The 21,391-nt window shown below is 37.5% G+C and overlaps 1 protein-coding gene across 2 annotated transcripts in view; it reads left to right on the top strand.

Moving 5' to 3' along the window:
• Positions 1-553: 553 nt before the first annotated feature.
• The window catches only part of ZNF831 (zinc finger protein 831), a 1,505,884-nt gene continuing 1,485,046 nt past the window's right edge, over positions 554-21,391 (top strand). For both annotated transcript variants that reach the window (XM_044089983.1, XM_044089982.1), the window contains exon 1: positions 554-824. The gene's annotated coding sequence lies outside the window, so the exon portion shown is untranslated. The remainder of the gene's footprint in view (positions 825-21,391) is intronic.

Consider the following 21,391-nt stretch of genomic DNA (forward strand, 5'->3'; position numbering starts at 1 on the left):
CACACACAAAAACAAAAGGGAAAAACAGTTGTAGTGGAGATAATTGTGTGAGGGAACACCCTATTTCTACCATATTAACTACTTGTGTGTCTTCAGGAACACATACATCCAGTCATTTTTAGCAAAGTTTACTTGCAGGGTCAAAACATTGTTGACAGTAGTCTGTAAGTATCTCTTGAGCAGCACACTGTATTAAATGGTTCTGATCCCCCCTTCTTTGAGGAAACATTTTCAATGAAATAAAAACTTCAGAGTATTCAGTAGTAAGAACAGAATGTGGAGGATATAAAATTCTATAAATTTAGACTACAAATATTTTTAACTAGTTTGAAATGCAATAGCTTCATTCAAGCATTTACTAAATAGATGAGGAACAACCTACCCAAATAATTCCCACACATGCCTGTAAGGCATCTCCAAGGAAAGGGTGGGAAGGCATTGATTTTCTTGCAATATCACTGGTATTCAGCTAAACAAAGGAAAAGATTACAACATTACCTGATAGTGCAAGTTCTTTTTGTTTTTCATGTGTTTGCAAATGTTCCTTGTGACTTGGTTTAAAACCCAGTCGTGTCATTTCTTTACGCCCACACAGCGCTGCAGTAGTGCAGATGCTGTAGCAAGCAAACCATATTACTGACAACGGCCATTAAAACTCTTCCCACACCAGCGTGGGCTGCAAAGATTCTCTGAAACTACAGTGCATGAGTACTTTGAAAATGAAATGAGTAAGGAACATGGAAGGCTTTATTCTACTAATCAATAATCGTGTGAAGTCTCTAGAAGTGTACCACTGCTTCCTGATGGACACTGGCTACCTAAAGGTTAGCATTTCATTTATAACTAAGTTTTACACACACACACACACACACACACACACACACACACACACACACACACACGGATACATATATATAAAACATAAATCTGATGAAAACATCAGATTTTGTGGGTGTGTTTGAGTGTACGCATATATGTATTTCTTTAAAGAGAAGTAAGAGTGTGGATTTATGAAACATGCATGCAACATGCATTTATTTGCACATTTCTGATTGTGCAAATCTCTAAAATAACATATTATGTTACTATGAATTAGTGTATTATTTTACCAAGGACAACAGTGGAGCAAACATCAACTTGTCGAACACCGTGCAGCATGAGTGCATTTTTAAGTCTGGCATCTTTTCTAGTTAAATGATCATTTGTTACAGATTTCAAGTCTTGTGTGAATCACATATTTTTTTGTTGGGAAGAAGTATCCATGTTACACACTTGTTGCTTTGTTAACTGATAGTGTTGAGTAAAAATGAGTGTAAATGTTAACTGGCATGTACATTTGTTTTGCTGTGCTTAAGACCGATGTAATGTCAGGAAAAAAAGATAAGCTATTACTGTTTTATATCTATGAGGTAGACAGCTGCTGTTTTTAGGAATGTTTATGAATAAATACATACATATGCCTGAATACACACACACACACACACACACACACACACACACACACACACACACACACACACGCACACACACACACACACACACACACACACACACACACACACACACACACACACACACACACACACACACACACACACACACACACACACACACACACACACACACACACACACACACACACACACACACACACACACACACACACACACACACACACACACACACACACACACACACACACACACACACACACACACACACACGCACACATATGTATGTGTGTGTGCATGCACATGTGGATTTTTTTTACTAGCTATGGCAGGTTACTAAAAAATTAGTTGAGGTTTATTTATAAAACAGATGGAAAAATAAGTACAGTTATCAAATGCAAAATGTACACTATTTAAGATTTGCAAAAAAAAAAAAAATCCATAAATTAAAAAAAGTTTAAAATATATACAGCTGCTTTCATTGTAATTCTGGAGGCCTCTTTCATTGGTAAAGAAAAGCAGAAGTTTAAAGCAACTATTGAAGTGCACAGGTAAAAATCAGATACAGGATTTATTAGGCTTTATACACAAAGTCATGCTATTTAGGGAAGGTAGCAGTTAACCAGGTAATGACAACAGGTTTAAGAAAGAAAGACATGGAGTTAGCATAAGTACAATAACATACCCAACATCCGAACTGTATAATGGTTTTAAGTAACACATGTGCAGCTTAAAGAAATATAATGGAGAAAAATGCCCACAGTTCAAAAAGTAAGACTGGTTGTTTTATTATTTCTGTTACCAAGGCAACATTTTCTAGGCACAAATATCTGCTCTTAAAGACCATGACAATAAAAAGCTTGGAACAATTAAATGACTTACTGAATAGTACACAAGTCATTGGAGGCTGTGGAAATCAGACCAAGAATATTTGCAGCAGCAGGCTTACCCACAGTTCACCGCTGCAACATCTCAGTCATATTGACATTACTAAGTAACGTGTCCAGTGTGACAGTGTGTGTCAAGCTGAAACCGAATCAACTGGTTGCAGTGGAAGTATTAGGATTTATATATACAACAGAGCTTTATTTGAGTAGGACTGTTTCAGCAATGTGTCAAAGTAAGTGGAATTTCATTGGAGAGTTGTTCAAACTTTGATTATGGGTGATCGAAGAGCGAAGAGGTTGTACAAGTCTAATGCTTTCAGCAACAGATAATGTAGGCTGTGAAACACTGATCAGCCATGCATATGTAATGTATTTGTTTGCAACACTGATGAGGCAGGTACAAAAATAAGTCAGTGTGTGAGCAGAGCGCTAGTCATGGTGGAAAAGATGGGGTATCTCCTTAATGCTCCTTCGACTTTGGAAGGAGTAGGTAGGATGACTGGCATTTGCATGATTAATGGTGGTGTTCATTGTAATGAAATATAATCAGCTAAAGCTGTGTGTGAGACAGGTATCAATCAACACATTTCTGTACTTACCATCTGTGGATATAGACTAGAGTCTTGTTTACTTGTGTTCTCTAGATATAACTATGAAGAACTTGTTACATTTTATCTGCCATAGTAATTTACAGTGCCCACTCATTCTCTGGGTAGCAGCTACTGGTTACAGCTCATAGGGGTAATCTATGATACATGGATTTTGGGGCTGTGAAGATACTGCCTAGTAAGAATGGTGTTGTGGAGACAAGCAGAATTTGTCTTTAATTCAGCTTACTGACTTACTGTATTTCTTGTCCCCTTGACCATTGTCTGCCACCTGGTGTTTTTCTGCTGTTGTATCCCATATCAGCCCACTAGATGATTTGATTTACCCTGGATGATGGTTGTAATCCTGGATGACCGAAAGGTATTCTTTCCTTTGGAGGACTAAAGCCATGTAATAACAAAAGCAGCTGCCCATGTAGTGTCATATACATTCATCCACTACTGTAGCCAGTTACAGAAGAGATATGCAGCTGCAGCCAGGAGTCACCCTTGCAGCAAGGTAGCACCCCCACCCTAAGAAGGACAGGAGTTGTTGGACACTCACTGTCCTTTCCACATGGCCAGCACTCCAGTGACCTGAGACAGTCTCAGATTCCATGTCACTGTAGATATGAGCCATTTACCAGGCTGAATCATCAGAAAGCAAAACACAAGAATGGAATGCGAGAGTAAAGGAATGTTCCAACGAATCTCACACGACTTATTTTGAGCATTTAGATCAGAAGAATAGTAAGTATATCTGTAACTGCAAAAATGTAGGCTAGAATAAATAAGCAACCTGTTTGTTTTGGTAAACATGTTTGGGCATCTCCAGATGCTCTTGTTCTGTGACCAGTAACACTTATCAGGGTGTACCATGAGAGGTGTGTACAGTCTGAGTTTAATAAAAACAGGAATATTTCTGGCAAACCACACTGAAGCATAAGACAGCCTGATGTTGCTCACACTTATTTGTGTTTGTGTAGTAAAATATTACAGAAAAATACACTGTAGATTAGAAAGGTGAAATTAGAAGACTAGGGTGAATTTAATGACGGGACACAACAAAAGGCAAAGGTATTTATCAAATATACTCTAAAAATCTGATGTTTTTGTAGCCCACCAACAAAATTATTAACAAGAGAAAGGGGGAAAATATACAAATGCATAAAGTATAAAATATAAACCAAGCGAAATAACAGAAGTGGTGGTCCAAATCCGCTGGGGAAAACTTAAAAGCAAAATGTATTTCCAAAGAAGAGCAAAAAGTTTGTTTAAATGTATTTACGTGTAGTGGCATCACAGAAAGGAACCTCAAGCACAGTGATACTGAAGACTGCTACAATACTAAATCTGAAGTAGCTGAATCTTACGGGTAAGGGATTATGCTCTTACTCCTGAAGTGTGGTAACTTCAAAGTTGCATATTTAGAGTTGTGGTGGAGTGGGTGAATGTAGGGGACCCTGCAAAATGATTTTTTAATAGGTATTGAATTTCCAGTGAGCTTGTTGAGAATAATGTTTTTGCTTTTGGTGAACTGCACAAATTCCTTCTAAGGAGAAGAATTTTTGGAAAGGGTTCACACATACACACACACACACACACACACACACACACACACACACACACACACACACACACACACACACACACACACACACGTGCGCGCGTGCGCGCGCACAAAAAAAAAAAAAAGAAAGAAAGAAATCTGCTCAAATGTTCATAGCTTGACTAAACCCAAAGCATTTGGTCTCCAGAGCCAAGGGCCTGCTTGAAAATACTTTGTGTCAGACACAGTGCTCTGAAAACTAAAACATGGATACAAGTATACCAGGGTGTATTCTGTTCCAGAAAGATAGAGCAAGAAAAATGGCAATCAAAAACAGTCGTCATTGTTAAAGAGGAAAGTAAATTAGACAGACTAGACGGACTCTGCAATATCATTGCTGAAGAGGAATTTAAATCAGCTAGAGTAGGGGGGACTCTGTGATTCCAGAGACTAAGTGCAGCTAGACAGGCACAGTGTGGTCATGCTGTAGAATGGAGCAGCACTGCTGTAGTGTGCTTTGTAGACCAAGGACATGGGTTAAGAAGTCAAACAATCAGGTTATCCCAAAATGTAATCAGAATGCTGGCACAGCTAACAGCAAGCTTAGTTTATCTCATACCAACTGTATTTGTACCACAGAAATTAAAGAAGTACTGCACAAACATACCGCAAGCATTTCCAAGGTGGAACTTAGACAAGTAACATCAGAACAGAAAGGGTAGTTACAAAATCATATGCTCTTTAGCACAGCTTACTTGCAGATCAGATATGACAGACAGGGGAAGTGTGTATTGTGAGAGTTGAAACAAATCAATAGTTTATTGCTTGAACAAGACTGAAAGTAAAGGTTTTAGATTTCACAAAGACATGCTGCACAGCTGGTGGATTACATGTATTAGAAAGTCAAAAGAAGCTAGACTCGAAAAGAGGTGCAAAGAGGGCTTAGAAAATCGGAAGCTGTTAGACTGGGAAAAAGGCTTCAAATACAGAAGGAAACAAATTACAGAAGTCCCAAGACAACTCCAAATAACTCTATATAGTAAATAAACAGTAAAGAGAAGACATTAAAAAAAATGACATTAAGCCTTTTACATGTGGTGCTGTAGAGGGAATAGGAAAAAAAAAAAAGCCAGAGCAATAAAAAGGTAGCCCTCCTCGTAGACTCATCTGAGCTTGCATAATAAGGGAAACGGCTTTGTGACAGAGAAATGACACATTAAATCTTCAGTAGAAACATCAGAGTTAAAAAAAACTACATGAAAAGGGTTTCCTATGCAAAGAAATGTGTTTGTCTTAATCCTACAATGTACAACTGTACTTTGCAGTTCAAGGAAGAGAAGGGTTCTAGCAGTGGCAGCTCTTTAATTAAAGTGCACTCATTCCATGATTATTCTTGTCATTCCATTAATATATTTGAAATTCCATGTTTATCCATGTCATTCCATGATTATTCTTGTCATTCCATTAATATATTTGAAATTCCATGTTTATCCATGTCATTTCATGATTATTCTTGTTATTCTATGATTATTCTTGTCATTCCACAATTATTTTTGTCATTCCAAATTTATCCTTGTCATTCCATAGTTATTCTTGTAATTCCATGGTTATCTTTTGTCATTCCATGATTGTTCTTGTTATCCCATGATTATTCACGAATTCCCTGATTATTTTTGTTATTCTATGATTATTTATGAAACTTCATATGGAGATATACAGATGATACTGGAATATGATCTCAAGACTTTTCAATTTAGTTGAAGAAGCAAGGAATAATACTTAATGCTTTAAGCATGCACCTGCTTGGCCATGAGAAGCAATGTTTAGTATCACCATATTTAATTTAAATGCAAAATGCTATTATTAGAATTTTATTTTTGTGAAGTCAGATTTGGAGGCATTTCAGTGTAGACTATGTTTACATAGCTACCAGTTTCATTATTGTTAAACTAAGTACAAAGAGGTGTATTATGATATTTTAGGGTTTGCAACTTATTTTTTCAGTATCATTTGGAGAATTATGTTCTTGCTGTTCTAATTTAAAACAATGGGGTGGAAATTTGCTTCACATTAAGGATCAATTTATTTTTGTCAGGAAGGGGGCAACTGATCAAAAACCTGATGATCAGTAAATGACAATTAACCCGGTCCAGTCTGCTGAATGCTGTGGTTGAGTGCTGCTGGTAATCTCAGTTCCCAGTCACCAAGCACCACAGTTCCCCCATTAGCTTTTTAATTTGGAAATCACACAGACCCAGAGAATGGAAAAGAAGCAGTGACATATATTCGCAAACATTCCCCTTTTTCATGTCTGTGTGATTTTGGAGTCAGTATATATACGTATCATGGAGTATGAGGGATGTATGGGGCTTGCCCCCTTGCAAAAATGTTTTATTTTAAAGTAATTCTTAACTCTTTTAGTGTTAATCATATTTTCTGTGGTTGCGGTTTGTATGGTCACCCATCAGTGGTTTCTTTGATATGTGTAGTGATTTCTGGTGATCAGATCACCAGGGCATTGAATGTCTTTCTCTTACAGTAATCTGGATGCATTTTATCATTTTTCCAACTATCTATGTTGGGATTACTTATCCTATATCCATTTTTGTCCAGGACTATTTCTCCATCCTTTATTTTTAATGTATGCTCCGGGTACAGAGTTAAAAGCTTTTTAACAGGTATGATACTCAAAAAGAAACCTGCCTTTATCCTTGTATTTCACTATTTTGTTTTATGAACCTGATATGCAAATTATTGTTAAAAACACTTAAATACCTCTTTGCAAATGCATTCTGCCAATTTTTTGCCACAGCCAAGAAAGCTTACCACATCACTGGACTAATGCAAACACTACTCTTAAATACCTCTTTACAAATGCATTCTGCCAATTTTTTGCCACAGCCAAGGAAGTTTACCACATCACTGGACTAATGCAAACACTACTCTTAAATACCTCTTTACAAATGCATTCTGCCACTTTTTTGCCACAGCTACAGAAGTTTACCACATCACCGGACTAATGGAAACACTACTCTTAAATACCTTTTTACAAATGCATTCTGCCAATTTTTTGCCACAGCCAAGGAAGTTTACCACATCACTGGACTAATGCAAACACTGCTACAACATGATACTTATTTTGCTGCATGTGTGTAGACACTCTGAATTCAATGAAGTAAGGAGGTCTGTTACCCCTCATTGGTGCATATGCACTAATTGTGGATTTCTTTCTTACAAATATATCATGACTAGGACAGAAAAAGATGCATCAGATTATAGTTAATAACCTAAGATGGAATCACTGTTTTTTAACAATAGAAAGATTTTAGCAATTACAGAAGATGAAGCAGAAAAAAAACATCAAACTAACTTCAGTTAAAATGATTGGTTACAGCTAAAATGAATAACTTGACTTCATGTATGTGTTGCTGCTGATTTTTTTATATGAAATTTTTAAAATGAGCTTACAACAAACTCTCATCCATCTTAACTGGGCCTTTATAGATTAAGACTATATAAGGATTGTCATTCGACTTCTGCAAGGAGGACACATTTACTAAATCAAATTAACTACTGCTTGAAGAGAGGTTGCCACATGTACAACTTACCAAAAGCCAGAAGGTTTGCTGTACACATGAGTGGGAGTAAGGACAGGCATTAATATAGTCGCTTGAAGTATGAAGACTGAGGTCAAATTATACAAACTACTTTTTATGGAGAAGTTGACGGTGCCTGGAGTAACCCGCTAGAGACAGTGATCTAGAACATATCAAAGGGGTGACTCTGGAAACTTAGTATAGGTGGAAGATGGGTGGGAGAAGAGAAAAAGGACAAAACACATTTTCTTTCCTTCTGCTGTTACCCATTTCCTCAGATGTTAACAACATTCTCAGTTCTATAGTGCTCTGAACTTTAAAAATTTAAAAGTAAATAAAATACTTGGTAATATATCATCAGCAGTTCCTCATTGTCTCCTAACAGCTTGTGCCTGGACCAGCTTCACTGTTTGGCCTGACCCAGCTTCAGCTTTGTTTTCAAGACATAGCTCTCAAGACATTCACCTCAAGAGCAGAGTGAAGCCAAGCATGAGAGATGAATTTCTTCACAGCTATTGTCTAAAACATGTTTTAGTACTCATGACTCATGTACTAACAGTTATGGAAAAATATTGTTACTTTGAAACACTTAGCACTACCACACAGAAAGTGACCAAAACCTAAGTATCCAATGGATGAAGGAATAGCTTTAAAAGCTGTTACTGGAACATTTCTGTTTTGTCTGTGACAGTACAGTATAACAGCTTTTAATGCTATTTTAGCTTCTCACTGCTGTTCTGTGGTAGTTGGCACTGACTGGATGCTTGTATGATACAGCATGAGCCTAGAGATTAATAGCACTGAGAACTACATAACAAAACTTTGTTAAGCACTTTTCTTACATCATTGAGGTGCTTAATAAAGTTGTACTTTTTCCTGAATATGATGTGCAGTTATAGTGCTCCATGCACTGCAAAATCATCACTAGCAATGTTTCACAATGAAAAAAAAATTGTTTTGTCTACCTTGGATATTCATGTAGTGGCTTGTATTATTAGAATGCCATTTGAAACTGGTAAATGTCTCAGCCACCTGTGCAAGAAAATTTTTAATTTTAAAGCTTGTTTCTGAAACCATGAAGTTTTGTAACAAAATTCTACATTTGTTAAAACCACATTAAACAACAGACTTAAACAACTCTAACAACTTTGACAGACACTTACTAAAGTCCACCCAGCAGAAAGATCCAGAATTTCTTGAATACTTTTTACTGAAGCCAGATTAACATTTAACAGAGTAAATGTCTGCAGACAAATTTTCAGTCAGACAGTGTAAATCCTAATAACCTAGCATTGGCTCTAAATGGTCAGATGACATCAGGAAATGGAATTAAATAGTTCTGGTATTTTTTAAACTATTTTTAGCTCCTATTAAGCAGGCCATTGGATGCTTCTGGTGCCTCTCCTCAGTCTTGGGTCCCACAAGACAAATATGACCCCCCTCTCAGACCTAATTTGAAAATCACCTATTACTTGAAAGGAGAATGAGGCATCCCTGTGCAGCACCATACTCATGGCCATAGGGATTTTTATATGGCCTACCCTTTTCCCTACTCCAGTGCCCAATGTGCAATGTCATAAGGCTATTATGGTTGAGAACATCTTTCAGTACATATCTGAGTATTCTGTATGTATAGGATGCACACCCCTGTATCACCACCAGGATTGCCATCCCTGCTTATGCCCTCTCCTCCCCAGTGCACTTTCTAGACAGAGATAATATAACATAAACTGAAAATACCAGTTGGAAGATTGTTTCCCATGTAGGACATGGCAGCCTGTCAGTAAAGTTCAACTACAAAGAGGCCTGCATAGGAGGCACTGCAACAATCTAAGGACAAGGCTCTAGAACCATAGCCCAGGGGCGGGAAGTCACTATGAAAGCAGAAGCATGTTTAATAAGTCCATACTGGTCAGTAAAGATACTGCCTATCCCCAAAATAAATATTTAATTTGTTTTTCCCATCAAGTCAACTAGTTCATGCAAACAATGAAAACAGATATATAATGGACAGCATATAGTTACTTTTAAATCCAGCTCCCTTAATTTAGTACTTTCTTGATGCCCTTTGCAAACAGAGCTTAAAACTGCTATTCTGTATACTTCATGAAAGCAAAGCAGTCTGGAGACCTTTTAACTTTCTATGAGGTTGGAAATGGTCACACCCTGATATTGATCTTCTAATGTGCTGTTTCCTGCTGTGCCTTCCTTACATCAAGCCTCCTCATCAGTCAAACTCACCCAAACTCCTTACTTTTATTTCCTTAAATATTCATAACATCTAAAATAAAATTTCAAAACTTCATGCCTGGATCTCCCATAATAAACCAGATATTCTTTCTAAAACTGAAACATGGCTAAAACCCAATATACTTCACTATGAAATTTCACTTCCTGGTTATATTATCATCAGGGCTGATAGAACTAAAAAAATAAGGTGTTGGTGTTGGTGTAGCTTTACTATATCCTGACTACCTCAAAATGCTACCCTAAAATAAACATTTCTAAATTCCATAATGCCAAACTCTTCATCTCTCATGTAAAACTAAATAACCATAAACAACTATATATTATAGTACTCTATATTCCCCCAGGCAATAATGCTACAACCTTGAAAAACATCCTAAAGTGGGTCTCACATACAATTTCTAATTTATTTATTTATTTGACATTTGTTAACTGGGTTGGTCCAACTGAGCCAAAAGCCCATTTTCTGTGGAGACCAGAGGAGAAAAGCTCCAGAGATTATACAGAACAACATTTGTAATATATACACAAAATATTTAAAATTACAGAAAGAAAGACAAATGTACTGTAGTTTACAATGCTTTTTTTTGTTTTTACCAATGTTGGTATTAGATAAAGAGGCAGAGTAAGAAATACAGATAGAGAATAGCGTTAGTGTAAGATGTAACTAAGAGAAGAAATTAAGGTAGAACATGTTGATAATAAAGACAAAGATAGTTGAAGTAGATTATATACATAGTCACATGGGTAATAATAGCCTAACTCGTGGGGATTAGAACAAAAAAAATGGTGTGTTGGAGAATAGGAAGATAAACTAATTCCTGTATACTATATTGGTAATAGAGGGGTGTAGAGGATTAGGTGGGGTCATGCCAGAGACAGGTCCTTTTGTTAAGTAAGAAATGTTTTATCTCTAAAGTGCTTGGGGTAGGGGATGGTTCTAATGGATGGGGCGGGTGGTTCTAACGGATGATGAAAAGATAATCCTAGGTTACGTTAGTTTTGATTGGCAGATTATCTCCACAAAATACCCATCAGCTAGCCTCAACCTATTTGGCTTGACTCAACTCATTTTCTCCCCAACATATTATAGCTATCCCAATAACTGTAGCTTAAGTCTTGACGGGATATTGATGTCTGATTCTGCTGAGTATGTTTCCAGTGACACCCTGTCGGACTCCTCTCAGTGACCACCTCCCTGTATATGCAAACAGACTCGGTACCCATCATGCCAAACACGTACTTAGAATTTCATGTAACCTCACTAATTTTAACCCTGATATAATTAATAGAATTTAAGTTCCTTTAACTGGTCTATCCTAAAAAATATTTCACAAGATGATGCTGTTGACAAATTTAATATACTTTTCTTGAAAACCTCAACAGTCTGGCTCGAACTAGAACAAAATGAGTAAAGAATAACCATAATCCTTGGTTATTCACTCACAGCAGTCACCTAATGCATGAAAGAGAGAGGACATGAAAAGAGTGGTTATAACATAGATCTCTCCAGAAACCACAACACTTTAAAGATTTACATAACAATACTAAAAGGCAGATTAATGCAGACAAGAATATCTACAACAGTAACGCCTTACAAAATCAGTGTTCCAACCCTAAAAAATTCTGCTCTTCTACTAATAATATAATCCATGCTGGTACAACCACATTTCTAATCCTGAACAAAATAGCACTCCCTGTGAAATAGATGCTCAGTTTAACACATGTTTTATAGAAACCTTTAAAGCCCTTACTAAATGTTTTCCACCTAACATGTTGACATGCCCTTTCCTCAGACAACAAACACCCCATTTCACCCTGAAACCCATCCAGACCTCCTACATCAAAGCTACTCCTTAAACTCAAACTTTGTTTTCCTTCAGCAGGTAATCTCCAGCAGAATACCTTAAGTTAGCTTCCAGTTCCACAGCCTATCCTGTATCAGTAGAATACCTTAAGTTAGCTTCCAGTTCCACAGCCTATCCTGTATCAGTAGAATACCTTAAGTTAGCTTCCAGTTCCACACCCTATCCTGTGTCAGTAGAATACCTTAAGTTAGCTTCCAGTTCCACAGCCTATCCTGTATCAGTAGAATACCTTAAGTTATCTTCCAGTTCCACAGCCTATCCTGTGTCAGTAGAATACCTTAAGTTAGCTTCCAGTTCCACAGCCTATCCTGTGTCAGTAGAATACCTTAAGTTAGCTTCCAGTTCCACAGCCTATCCTGTGTCAGTAGAATACCTTAAGTTAGCTTCCAGTTCCACAGCTTATCCTGTGTCAGTAGAATACCTTAAGTTAGCTTCCAGTTCCACAGCCTATCTGTGTCAATCCTAATTAATAGTTCTCTTGAGGAATTTTATGTTCCCTCTCCTTGGAAAAAAAATCTTCATCATCCCCCTTCATAAAGTAGGAACCTCATCTGATATAACCAATTTCAGACCTATTGTGTTATTATCTGCTTTGCCAAAATGTCCAGAGGACTGCATTCAACAACAACTACTTAAACACATCCTTCAGGGAAAAGCTCCTGACTCTCACACAGGATGGTTTTAGACCCTTCCATAGCACTACCACAGCCTTATTAACCTTCACAGATACTATTAACAAATCTGGAGACAAAGGGAAACTCATTTTCTCTGTATTCCTTGATATCTCTAAAGCTTTTGATCTATTCGGTCACTAACAATTCTTCTGTCAACAGTCTTCTCTTGGTCTAGCACAATCCACTTTCTTATAGTTTAACAACTCCTTAACTGATAGATCCCAGCCTGTTAAATGGTTCTCTACCTTTTCTCCCTTCCTTCCTGTCAGTACTGGCATGACACAGGGCTCCATTCTTGGCAATCTACACAAATCCTCTCAGCAAGCTTCCCTCATACAATATGCTGATGATTATACCCTAATATGCATTTCCAACAACCTAATACATCTTCAGAGAATTACTCAAGAAGCCTTTAACTCTGTTGAAAGTTGGCTACAGGATAATCACCTGCTACTAAATCCCTCTAAAAAACTAAATTACTTTACTTTTTCCCAAAATTTCCTTGAAGAGTGAGTTACTTGACATACAAAATTATTTGGCATGGCAATTAATAACAATCTTAAATTTGATTTAAACATCCACAACAGCATCAGAAAATGCATTAAAAACTAGGTACCCTTGCATCATCATCACCATCATCATCAACTCCTCTTTTTCCAATTTTCTACATGGGGTTGGAATGTTGTGTAAACTGCTGTTATCTCTCTCTCTCTATTCAATGTCCCCCTCCTGCCTTCTTTGACACTCATGCCTGACTGTCACAGGTCTTCTTTCACACACTCCATTCACCTCTTTGCTGGATGCCCTTGTTCCTCTTGCCTTCTTCCTGTCTGTCCCAAATCTTTTTCACTATTTTGTCTTCTGCTTTTCTGCACATGTGCTCGTACCATAGTAGTATGTTTTCTTAGATCTTTTCTGCAATTGGAAGCTACTTTGGCTTCTGCTCTTATGTCCACATTTCTTCATCTGTCCCACAGTGTGCATCCTATCACCTGTCTCAGGCACTTTATCTCAATCACTTCTAGCTTTCTCAGCTGCTCTGCCTTTACTACCCAGATTTCTGTACCATACAGTAGTACTGGCATACCACTGTTTTGCACACCTTACTTTTCAGCTTCTTTGGCCCTTCATATAGTAAAGAAATTCCTTACAGGCTCTGCTAAGGTAACTCTAGCTACCACTTACTTCTTACCCTCTTTCCTATTTTGAGCCCTAGGTGTTTGTTTAAAATGTTTATTACACACAAACACATCGGGATGGATGACTGCAACATAAAACTTAAACTAACTAACTGATTGACTGCTACACACATACATCCTTCCACCCTGTCTACTTACACAAAATGGCACTCTGCTTGCACGTGCTCAGCATTATATAGACTTGCCCATGAACTACAGTGGCTTTAAAGGTGCAACACACATACTGTGATCTACATCCTCCCGCTTTGATAATTGTTGTCATGCAAACGAAAAATGACAATCAGATATGCATGCAAATTATATAAACACATGAACAATAACAATAATATTCAGGTTGCCATGTATCTAGGATTGGGTCTTGAGATACCCGACCTCGTAATATAATCATCAGTACAGGGTTTAGCAACAAGAACAGTTACTGGGGAATGCTCTTCATTAGGAACTTCAGGGATACTTTCAGGAACAGGAACAGAAGATGAATTGTTCTCTGGAATAGGAACATTTGATAGCATACTCTGAAAATTAGACTCTCCATTACAGACAAGATGCTGTAACACTGGCTCAGACACCAGCAATAAATGTTTCAGATACTGCCTAAATTCCATTCCTTGTGACTCAATGATGTACGATCTCAGTTCCTCACATAGATGCTTCACAAGTCCTAATCGAATGAAACCTTTTTCTGTCTGCATCCTCACTATCACTCCTTCTTTTAATTGTTCAAGAGGTTTGCTGGTTTTGTCATAATGGAATTTCTGTTCCAACCAGGACCAAGTTACATTTTTGTGTGTCAGCTCTCGTTGCAGCACTGCTAAGCTCACTCAAATCAGGAACAAACTTGCATAAATAGTTGACCATGTCAAGAAAACATAAAGATGTGGCATTGTCTGGGGCTGGCATCTCAAGAATTGCATCTTGCTTGGATGGATCTGGTCATAAGCCTGAACTATTAAACAAATGACTCACATAAGTAACTTCTTTCAGCCCGAATTTACATTTCTGAGAATTCAGTTTAAGATTCACCTCACAAGCATGACCTAGAACTTTCCTGAGATTTCTATCATGTTTGAGTTCTTCATTGTCTCCTCCAAGAATATCGTCTACTACAACAGCAGATGGGTTGCCTGAAAAAATTTGGTCCATCGCACATTGGAAGACTTCACTGGCAGAATTTATTCCAAATGTCATTCTCAAAAATCTGTACCTTCCAAATGATCTACTGAAAGTGGTTATCAAGGAAGATTTTTGATCAAGCAAAATTTGCCAAAATGAACTTTTTGCATCTAAGACGGACAAAACAGTGGCATTTGTCATGAGAGCAGCAACTTCTTCAATTGTTTGCATTAGATGATGAGGTCGTTTGAGTGCTTTGTTTAAATCTCTTGGATCAATACATATTCAAATGTCATCTGAGCTTTTCTTATGAGGTACTACCATGGAGGATGCCCATTCAGTTGGTTCTTCTACTGAACAAATTACTCCTAAATGCACCATTCTGTCCAGTTCTGCTTTTACTCTGTCCTGCATTGCTACTGGAACTTTCCATGCTGGTCTGACAACTGGGCATACCTCGTGGTCTGACTTCATTGAGTACACAGCTGGAAGTTTGCCTAGGTCATCTTTGCAAATATCAGCATATTCAGAAGAAATATCCTGTGTGAAACCTGCATTGCTACTCATGCTTACATGGTGGGCTTCTTTATTAAATGAAATCAGTCCCATTATCAAACTATCTTTGAGGCCTAACAGTGACTGCACGTGTCATGGCTGTTCCCAGCAGAATAGCATGAAAGCACTACTGAGACTTCAGTCTGAATCTGTTCACCACCATAAGCAACACGCGTCACACTTTACAATTTGCCAAATCAAGTTTCTCAGCAGCTTTTACTTTAGTAAACATTTCTGCAAACATAACATTACACTTTGATCCAGTATCATCTTTGAGCTCTATAGGTCTCCCATTAACCAGAACAGTACAAAATACTTCATTCTTTGCCAACAAATCTACTGCATTAACTTTTCATCAAGCACAGGCACACCATCAACATACAAGGTAGGTTCGCAGCTTTCTATTTGATCAACTTGCTTTATTGAATGCTCTCTCTTAATAAAATAATGTGCCTCTTTAGATTTATAAAGCTTTCTGAAATGATTCCACGTTTTACATCTGTTGCATTGCTGACCAAGAGCTAAGCACTTCTCTCGTTTGGTTTCGTGACTGCCTCCACAATTACGACAGCTGGTTATGAGGTTTACCATAGATTTCATTGTGAGTGCCACTCCCTTTGGCCTATATCTCTTAATCTCTTGCTGCATGTTATCAACATTCATGCTGGAAGAACCTGCAGGCATGCTCTTTTCATTTGTATACATGTTCATGTGCTTTTCTGTAAACTCATATCTGACAAATCTCTATGGCTTTGCTTAAAGTTAAATCACTGTCTCAAAGCAAAATCTTCCTCACTGCATCATTACTAACTCCACACACAAGCCTGTATTTTATCATTTCATCTCTCAGTTCACCAGATCTGCTCATTTTTATCTTTTTGTCTCATGGCTTCTGACCCAGCTAAATTAAGTAGAATAAATGCTTTTGTATGTGCACCTTTATCAGAAAAGCAGCCTGTATGAACAGATCATATTCTTGCTCAAACACTCTCCAGTTTTCTGCAATATTGTTGTCAAACACAAGCAGACCAGGTCTGTGAAATCCCTCTGCCATGCCAAATAAGTTTCAGACATGCACAGCAGGTACCTGTAATTATATTCAACTGCACAGCAGACTCTTTAAAATAACTGTACTCTTTGAAAAGACTGCGCTGTAACACTGCACACACTGCCACCACTTTGCACAGTTCAGACACTTTGAATAGCTTTAGTTAATGCAAAAAAGTAGTACATGGAGAAAAAATGGTAATTTCCTCTTTTTCAAACATTTTATATGATTCAGATATTGTTTCAAATGTTTTTGTAATTATTTTGAGAACTTTTATCAATATGTTGCAGTTTCAAACATTTCATTTATTCAGTAATTCGTTTTGAGCATTTTGAATGCTTTGTTTCATATTCATCAAGTAAAAAATCATTTAAATTAGTTTAAGTACCTAGAAATATTTTTCTGACTTATTTGTGAGTTATTTGTGAGCAGTTTGAGCCAGTCCTGTATATTCTCCATTACTGACTGTGAGCGCCATGGTTTTGACTTCAGATCCCATTCTGACACCATGTCACTCGTCTTGTGTATTCAAATAAGACAATGAGGCTTGGGTGTCCATTTACAATGTTTATTATATACAAACACATTAGGATGGATGACTGGAACATAAAACTTAGACGAATTAACTGACTGACTGCTACACACATACATCTTTCTACTCTGACTGCTTATACAAAATGGCACTCTTCTTGCACATGCTCAGTACATATATGCATGCGCCCATGAGCTACAGTAGCTTTAAAGGTACAACGCACACACTAAGATCTACACAACCTATAAGCCACACTTGGTTCTGAACTTGAACAATGCTACAGCAAAGCTGCCTGATTTGTTTGCAAAAAATCTTACCAGACCCACCACAGTTTAGCACTAATAACACTTAACTGGCTCAAAATTCCTCACCACCTATCTTATACCCAGCTCATCTTAACACACAGAATTGTCCATACCCTATATGCCTGCCAAGAAATTAGCCCCATGCTCCAATTCTTTCGATCAAATTCTCCCCTTTGGTCAAATGATAAAAAATGCTTACCATCTACAAACCACAAAGGGCTGCTGGGCGTCAGTCTCTATTCCAGTAATGTAGCTAGAATCTAGAATACAATTCCTATATCAAGCAGGTTTATCTCACACTTTCAAAGGGCACCTCTGCCCAGTTGGACTTTCCCGATAAACAAATGTCGATAAATAAATAAATAAATATTAAGTTGTTCCCCCATTTTGGGTATTTCACACTGAGAGTGAGCCTTTGTAGTGGTTTGTGTTCTCACCAGCATCCCAGCAATGAAGGCATATGTATTTACCTATGTCTAACCCTCCCCTTAAGGGGATGGGTAGCCTACTTCACAGCAGAGACCAGAAAGCTTTACTCATTAACATGAACTTGTTAACAAAGTTTGAATACTTTTATATAAATGTAAATTTGCCTATGTTACAAGAAAAAAGCTTTACTCATTGTGGGTGCACTTTCCCATACACTTACAATAATAGTTATTGCCCAAGAGGTATGGTTGCCACATGCCCCGAACACCACCTCTTGCAGCAACGCCATTCTTTTGAGGGAAGACAGTCCCCCTTCCTCCTAGGATCAGCGTGTCCATCTAACTCTGAAAGCTCTGTCAAATGTCTGAGCTGCTATGTGATCTCAGGTATCCTGGGTCATAGTCAGGGCTTAATCTGTCAACACCATCACAGCTGGCTGGATGATAGTTTGTGTTGATCACCTCCTTCTTCATCTAAAGAAGTTTCAGCTATCTGTAATGCAGATGACGTTTGTAAGTTCTCAGTAATATTCTGCATGGATGCCAGGTACACAACATAAGCAACTGAGTCTTCCTCCTGTCACTGCATTTTAAATGCGCAGTAGTTAAACAAGAAAGCAAATGTTCCACAGCAGTTGCATTACGGACCCAGCCAAAAACCGAAAACCCCCCCAAAAAACTAGAAGTTTTTCTTTTGTCTGTTAAAGGGCAAACCCTCAAGTAAAGTTAACCTTAACTAAGATTTATGTCTTCTCTCTATAATGGCATCTAGGTGTAGTTTAGTGCCCAGAAACCAGTCAGTGCCACTGCCTTTTATTTTCTTCATTTTCATTTCTCCACCAAAGGCCAAGTGTCCCACATCTTTTATTCAGTTCTAGAGTAGTTTCTGGAAGGAATCTATCTCTGCCTATATGACATGGGGCGGGGACACTTTCTGTAGTTTTTACTGATTGTCAACAAAAACATATGTGTCTTAGTGAGGTCAGTAAAAAACTATAAAGCACACATAGCTAGAGTGAAACTTAAAATAGCTGCAACTCTTAATATAGATTAAAGAGAGTCATTGTACTGTATTACATAAACAAGCTGGTACACATTGTGATTGCTGGCCAGTGAGTCACTGCTTTTATCCATGTAAATACAGAAAGTTAACACCAGTATGATTTTCATCTCCCCTACCCTTTCTGTGAAGTGATAACTGTCAATCATAGATGAACGAGCACAATTGTTGGACTTGTCCGGTAACTCTGAAATCTAGTTATCAGAAAATTAGCTAGTACTACAGCTTTGAATAATTAACAAATGTATTTGCCTACTTTGTAAGGATTTAAATGTAAAATAACAAACAAAGCATCATCAAGAAAATCAAGGAAATTACAAACACTTAGTGTTAAAGTTTACCACAGCAAAGGCTTTCATCTTTCTAATTCTGAAAGACCTAATCAGGCTTAGATAAATAAATACTTAAATATTTTAAAGAATTGATCACAACTGATCACATGATGTAAACCCGTCGGTGAACACTAAAGCATGCAATTGTGCTTGCAAATGTATACTTCTAAAAACACAGATAAGCACAAAAGAGGAAAGTGCTGCAAATTAATGTCTTAGATGCCTAGATTTTAAAATACTCTTAAAATGAGGGGCATTATTCAAGGCCAGAAAGCTTAGCAGCTCTATTGGCAAAGGGAGATAAAGTCTTGACTATGACCCAGGTGACCGAAGTTCAATTAGTGGCCCATGCACCTCTTGGAGCTGTCTGAGGAAAAGAAGGAACAATGAGGTCCTGCCTGTTCTTCAGCCTTTAGGAAGGTGTCTGGGATGAAGTCCTGGAGGAGGAAATCTATTCTTGTTAGCTCTGGTGGAGACTAGAAATTGCGGGTGGATCTAGGAGGCATTTTTTATCCTTAGGCCCAGGGCAGGGTATAATAAAAATCATACTTCATGGCAGCACTGGCCATAAATACTCTACCACAGAAATAAGTAGTTAAGGCTGAAAGATAATATACTGTATGCCTCTGCTTGCAGCTATGATGGCTTGCTAACTGCTTACCTCCTAGCTATCTACCCAGGCTGGTGACCCCAGCTTGGGGCTAAGCAGGTTAATGGAAAAATATTGTCAAACACAAAAATATAGAACTTCTTGAACTTTTTGCATGTCTGTTTAAAAAAGTGTATTATTTTCATTTTGAGTTTTAATAGCATATAATACTCACAGATATGATAAGCCAGCTTTTTTACCAGTCCTCTTTATGTAGAGTACTTTCCTCGTCTCGAGCAGTGAGATGCACAATTCAAATGTTGTGAACCATAAGTAAAAACAGCAGTCTGCAACTTCATTGAGTTACAGGGCTATAGTAAAAAGGGCCTTCATTAATATATCTATAGTGATTACACACCTGACATTTGTTTATTTATTTGCCTGGAAATTGTAGAGTTTTTTAATGAGGTAACCTTTTAAATTAGAACACCTTTTATTGACAAACATGGATTCTTCATTTAAAACTTCAAGGTAATCCCAAAAAAATCACTAATTATTTGAAATTATGATCTTTTCAGCAACAGAATATACAGTGCAGGCTACTAACCTACCCAGTGTTCTTATTGTCTTCAGTTAATTTGTAGTATTAGTCACAGATTCAGATGCTACATTTTCTTATATACAATGAGAAACTAGAAGAACAAACACAGCACTTCATTTTTCTAAAATCTCATCAATGGTTTGCTAATAGGGCAAACTCTACATAAAACATATTTCTATGTACTCACTTAATTCTGCTTGAAAAGGTTTGGCATTGGTAGATAATATGCTGCTTCACACAGCTTGCTCATGCCCTCAATTTTTCTTCATGAATGCTGGGTTGCTTACTACCACAGTGAAGTGCATTGCTGTTAGTACCTTTTCTTTGCATTGTAGTAGAAAGTATTGTTGTGATAAATGCCTATACAACAGCTATTTTATTTGCATTCAGTTTATAAAAAGTGATTTCATTCTACACTTGTACAATTTTACTCAAACTGGTACTGTCTCCTTTTCATATTAAAACCAGGAGTACAAATAGCTCAGGTGATTCTCTATACTCCTACTACGTTGCTAAACTGCGGAATGCCTTACCGCTCAAAATCAGAACTATAACTAGCTTAAAAAACTTCAACCAGCACATTAAAGCCCACCTCACCAATTCCTGGACTTGTACATGTAGTGGGCATGGGTAGCCCTAACCATGGAACTAGCTGGTTTTAAAACTTTAATTGCATATGTGATGAGTATTGAATGTAGGTCAAATGACTACTTTTTGTTTATTTTTCTTTCTCACTGTTAATATCTTGCAGACTTTAAGTCTTCAGTTTG

Source organism: Protopterus annectens, chromosome 12.part0 (assembly GCF_019279795.1).
Source record: "Protopterus annectens isolate FY-2018-M chromosome 12.part0, PAN1.0, whole genome shotgun sequence".
Lineage (NCBI taxonomy): Eukaryota > Metazoa > Chordata > Ceratodontiformes > Protopteridae > Protopterus > Protopterus annectens.